Source organism: Engraulis encrasicolus, chromosome 16 (assembly GCF_034702125.1).
Source record: "Engraulis encrasicolus isolate BLACKSEA-1 chromosome 16, IST_EnEncr_1.0, whole genome shotgun sequence".
In the NCBI taxonomy this organism is placed as follows: Eukaryota; Metazoa; Chordata; class Actinopteri; order Clupeiformes; family Engraulidae; genus Engraulis; species Engraulis encrasicolus.
The window spans coordinates 10,873,821-10,879,718 of record NC_085872.1 but is presented as its reverse complement, the minus strand read 5'-3'; the positions used below and the strand labels follow the sequence as shown (position 1 = coordinate 10,879,718).

Below are 5,898 nucleotides of genomic sequence, written 5' to 3'. Positions count from 1 at the left end.
AATATAAGCCATGTATTGCAGCTGTTAAAAAGTTAAATATTTAATTACATTATATGCATGATTGGCAATCGTCATTAAATAGAAACGTCATAAACATGATAATCACCTGTGTGTAGTATGCATGGTTCTTCTTCAAGCTGATCAATGTGTCAAGGTGGCCCTCTCCCGTCCACTGGGTAGAACCGTCATTTGCCCACTTATAGGGACATTTTGCTTCAACAACTCCATTGCCACAGCAGTCACAGGACACATATGCATCACATGACACGCCAATGTAAGGTCTGTCAACTGATATCCTGAAGCCAGCTGTGTCCACACGCACATTCACATGGGGCTTTGCAATATCCTCGGACACAATGATGTGAGGGGCCCTCAGCGCGTACAAAGTGCAAAAACCAATGTAGACATGTAGACAAATGAAGCATATTATTGGGTAAATAAAATGTCAATCAACTGCATGGAGGGGGAGGGATGGGAAATCATATGCATGGTCTTTTATTGGTCAAGGACCTGTCAAAAGCTGCCAGGCCATGTGGCATTGTTGTGGCAGGGTGAATCTTGGGTAATGTACAAAATAAGACTTAAATTATTGTTTTATACTACTATTTTGCTAAATTGGGAGTGTTGGACATTGAATCCTGTTTTATTCATGGCATAGCTTTCCCTTGATCACTTCATTTGAGTGATTTATTTTTCCACCCACCCATGAAAAAAAGAGAAAAGTTTAAAAAAAGAGACATGTCATGTGACTAATTGGTGTGGCTATTTTTAGAAACATGTGGATGCAAATGTAAACACAACTTCTAAATCTTTTTTTTTGTCTTTCCATAGGTGTAACCGCTAGTTTGAGGCCTACATGGTGATAGAGACATTGACTATGGGTGAAATGGCACATTCTTACCTCTGTAACATTGTTTATTAAGTCAATAAACGTTATTTCTTCACAGTTGCATGCTGTTCATGTGTTTATTGTTATTATAAATGATGGCATATCATGAATGACTATAATAACTGGTAGATTACATCATAATTAATAGATTGAAGGAGAACATTGAAAGTGTTGACTTGGAATAAGAAGTGACACAACACACGGTTACTGCGATTCAAGGCACTTTAATGGTAAAAGTTAATTCATTGAAGTCCAGGCTCATTTGGTAAACAAGTTAAGACGTATATAGTGCACATTTGTCATGACAAGACATCTGAAATGAGGTGTGTGTGTGTGAGAGAGAGAGAGAGAGAGAGGGTGTGTCTGTGTGTGTGTGTGTGTGTGACAGACAGACTGACCAGGAGCAGTGGGCAAGACGGAAGAGCCGTGTGAAGCAAACAGCCAATATGGGAACAAACTAAAAAATCCAAGTGTAAGTCAACAAGTGAAAAATGAGAACTATTTACATGCAATTAGTAAACTATATACGGTACACAAACACCATGAAAGAACATAAGTTAACATCAGTTAAGTAAAGTTCACATCTGAGAAATAAAAATCATTCAAAAAGAGTTCACTTCAGTCAAGCCAAGATCAGTCTCTGGGCCTCAATATCAGTCTCTTCACTCTGAGGCCTGTGACTGTGTCAGCCCCCCCAATGGAGTTCGTTCACTGTCTTTGTGAAGTCATCAAATGACTTGAAAACCCTCCCAGACACCCCGATTAAAGTGGACTTGTTAGTTGTTTCACAGAAGGTTTTTTTTCTTGTATTTCTCTGTGGCCTTGTGTGGGTTGATCCCAGGCCGCTCTAGTCTCTTCCTTTTGTAGATTGTGGACCTGGCAGGAGACCGGAAAGGAAAGGAGCAGGGGGGAAAGGAGCAGGGCTTGGCAGGTGGCGCTGATGCTGTGGTGCTGACGAAGGACACCAAGAGCTGGATCAGTGACGTTAACGGCAGACAGGGCCTCTTTCCTCCTCCGGAAGCCGCAGATTAGAGGAGAGGTAGAGGATGGGAACCCCCAACTTGCTGAGCGCCGGGTCGACCACCGTCGTCCTCTGTTGCATCCGCTGGTAGGCCTTGGTGATGTGGGCCTTCAGTGGTGACGCCTGCGCCTTGGCCTGTGTTCAGGATGGAGCCACAGCTGCTTGATGACGCAGTAAATGTCGTCCCTGTTGTAGGCGAAGACTGCGGCTGACTTGTAGACTTTGTACTTCCGGTGGTGGTCGTCCGTCTTGTTGGCCTGGTTGAGGAGGAGAGACAAGAGTGAAATTAGTGAGCAAGCAAGACAAAATGGTCTAGTGATCAATTAAAGACACTGCTGGCACAATACTCAAAAGGATTTAAAAAAATGAATAATGAATGTGTTTAGCATATTTTTTCTGCCTCCATTACAGATATGTGGTTGACACAAGACTGAGGTGATGGTATAATATATAGTATAATCTATCTTGTGCATTGCATTAAAAAAAAACATTCAGATGAAGATGAGACCTGACTCACTTGTGACCATTCCAGGCTGGTTGCACTGGCTGAGGAGGGTGGTGTACAAGTCCTTCATCTCACAGTGGCTCCCCTGGACTTGCCTCCACACCTTGGCCATGGTGTGTGGTCCCTCATGAGATGGATGATGGACTTGTCTACTCCACACCTGCATCACACACACACACACACACACACACACACACACACACACACACACACACACACACACACACACACACACACAGAAAACAAAGAAAAAGACATCAGATATGACATTTTAGATATGTACTCACTCTGTTGTTTTGCTGTTTACAAAGGATAGCTTATGAATGCAGTGTGTATCATGCAGACACTCACCGTAGAGTCACCACTGCAGGAAAGACTGCTCTGCGAGCTGGGGTCAGCTGGTTGAGGATCTTGCCCTCCCACGACAGGTAGCGGCTGATGGTGTGGTCTCCCGGCCCCTTGGCGGCTTTCCGGCAGGCGTCGCAGGCCAGGACCACCGTCAGCATGAAGTACTAGAAGAGTTGTCTATCACGGGCACCGTGCTGCCATCCACCACATCAGGCATCTCGGGAGGTTGGAACCACATCGTATCGTTCTTCAAGACCCTCCTCCATCTCTTCCTCCTGTACATGTCTGTGAAGGGCTGCAGCATCAGAAAGAGGCCCCTCTTCTCATCCTCCTCTTGATGTCTTGCTTGAGCAGCTCAGAGTCCTCAGCCTCCCAGGAATTGTACCATGCGTCAAACAAGATGGCGTCTCTTAACCCACTGCCAACTGCCTCCAGTAACTGTCTCCCTGTAAATAGTACAGAATAAAAACATTGATTATATACACACTGGTGAATGACACTTTTCATTTCAGCAGCCCACTGGATGTGACCGGTATGATCAGTAAACTACTTGCCAGTAAACTAATACAACTTGTGTTAAATTAATATGTACCTTGTGTTTCATAGGTGGACAGAGCGTCTTCTTCCCAGCTGGGGTCTGTACCACTGCCACATCTCTAGGTAGGTGAGTGACTTGAACCTCCCCTGTCTGTTCATAGATGGCTCTGTCCACATTCATCTGCAGGTAGCACGGTACGGGGTGAAGTGGTGCGCATACTTGACAAACTGCTCCTTCGGCCACTCGTTGATGGTCTTCCTCTTCTCAGTCGGCCACTCGTTGATGGTCTTCCTCTTCTCAGGGTGCCACATCTCTCATCTCACCCCAGTACTTGTGCCTTGGTCAGCGTAGGTGCAATCAGCTGGCATTTCTTCATAGCTGTAGACAGATAAGTAAGGGAAACAAAAGCTGAGTCATTGTGTCTAGACAGTAGTGCAGCTGTAAGTAAGCACAGGCTTTGTGTACTCTTCTCACCTTCTTTGTAAGCTGTGTCTGAGTCTCAACCTGCTGTGGGGGTGCTGGTGTCCAGGATGGACAGCGTGGGCATCAGAGGATATATTCTCTTCTGTAAACACACACACACACACACACACACACACACACACACACACACACACACACACACACACACACACACACACACAGTAGTAGGCCTATTACCACTTCTCTTAGTTATTGAGGAGGGGGGGACGACACAGATTGTATACTACAGTTATACATTCAGTAGGCTACTGTAGCTTCAATTGTTGGGAAAATGTAATAACTAGACTCTGGTCCTGTACTGTACACTTGTGCAGACTCTCATGGCATGTGGGAGTCCTATATATAAAGTCATTGAAGTAGCAACTGCTCCAGGCATTACAATGATATGCCTAATAGTTCATTATAACAAAGTCATACAGCCAAACCGTACCAAATCTCTCCTATTCATAAGCTTTGATGGTGCGCCTTCATGAAAGATACAATGTTGTAGCACCAAAGCAACACGTTGCAAGTCATTGAAGTGGCAACTGCGCCAGATATTACACTTGTATGACAGTGTAATACAACCAAACAGTACGAAAGCACTCATAATTGCGTCAATGTAAGCTTTCATGTCCGTACGTCTTAATACAAAATACAATGTAGCTCAAGCAAGCAGCTGTTTGTTTACCTATGGCCGCACTGTTTTCAACCCAAGTCAAGTAGCTGCCTTTAACACCGAGGCACAAATAAGCAAACGACCAATACCGGCATACTTTTAAACAACAGTAGTCAATAAAGTAAACCGTAGTTATATCTCAAAATCCCTTTTGACACGACAACAATAACAACAATTATAGCGTTTCCCGTAGCCTTCAGTTCAATGTCATCTGAAACTAGCAAAGTGAGCTAACAGCAACATTACAGTCTACGGCGCTTGCCGTCATTTGTATAGACAGCCAATGTACACATTATTACCCTAATACTTGTACTTGGTGAAAAATAACATCCGCAGAAAGGATATCGAAGCAATTGAATGAAATATTACCTTTTAGCTTACGTTTTCGGTGGCGTCTTGAAGTTGTTAGCATGTTAAAGGCAGACTCCCCTGCTAAAATCCACTGTTGGCGAAGCTGGGACACAACGACTTCAATTGACTGTTGGTTTTTATAGACGGGTAAAATGTTCCGATAGCCAAAAAAAAGTTTGACAGATGTCAAATAGCTATAAAGTTTGTCGATGTTCGTCTCGCTTGTAATGTCCGCTGATCCGCAGTCTACAGTTTTAAGCGCCGTGTCAATCCCACCTACTTCGAATTTTCTGATTGGCCGAGCGGATTCTGCCGCGGTTGCCAGGCCCAACTGTAGACAATGGGACGCGCTCATTGGTCACAAAACTGTCCAAACTGTAGACAACTGTAGACAATACGGTTTTTTGATTGGACAATAGTCTACAGTCTACAGTTGCCGTTTGCACTTGGCTCGTTCCTTCCTCTGTGAGGGGGTGTGTTTGGTGTAGGCCAACCAAGGTGTAGAGCGTATTTGTATGTGTCCATGGCATCCACTTCGTGGTCTTTGCCCCACTGTAAGGGTGGACTGCGATGCCTGGTGGATGAAACACTGCAGAGGTCATCAATGAGTGCTTGTGATGGTGTTTCAAGTGATGTGTGTAGGACTCTATGAGCTGTAGAACCAGTTATACGGCCCACACGATGCTCATGCCAGGCCTTACATGCTGCTTGTCCTTTGGTCTCTTCTTCAATCTTACTGCACTGTTCTTGTGTGACTCCCTCCAAATTCATGTACCAGGGTGCAGGTGCAAAGTTATGTGCGTAGTCTTTAAAAGTGCTGAGACCAATGCACAGCTCTTTAGTCTTGCTGAGAAGTTCTAGGAACTGAGCCTGCTGTGCAGGTGAGGCTTGTGGAATAGGTCTTTTCAGTCTCATTTTTCTGTTCTGTTTTGCTTTGTCACTGTAGAATTGTATGTCTTTAATCATAGCTGGTTGTATAGTTTTTGTGGACACACCGTTCCAGGTGCAGGCAAGACTAGTGCAAGGCACTTTGTAAAATTCCTGGCGTACACAGTCTTCCACCTTAAATAGTGTTGCCCCAACATGTGAGCAGGTCTCCCCAAGC

General features: G+C 44.6%; 1 long non-coding RNA gene across 2 annotated transcripts; it reads right to left on the bottom strand.

Annotated features, from left to right (window-relative positions):
• Positions 1-2,529: 2,529 nt before the first annotated feature.
• LOC134466279 (uncharacterized) lies at positions 2,530-5,179 on the bottom strand. 2 transcript variants are annotated; one of them, XR_010038255.1, is made up of 5 exons: positions 4,812-5,179; positions 3,776-3,866; positions 3,356-3,679; positions 2,767-3,209; positions 2,530-2,575 (listed from the first exon to the last, which is right to left on the bottom strand). It is a non-coding gene; the product is annotated as an uncharacterized LOC134466279 (long non-coding RNA). The 2 variants fall into 2 exon arrangements; XR_010038254.1 differs by having other exon boundaries at positions 3,776-5,179.
• Between the last annotated feature and the right edge of the window lie 719 nt (positions 5,180-5,898).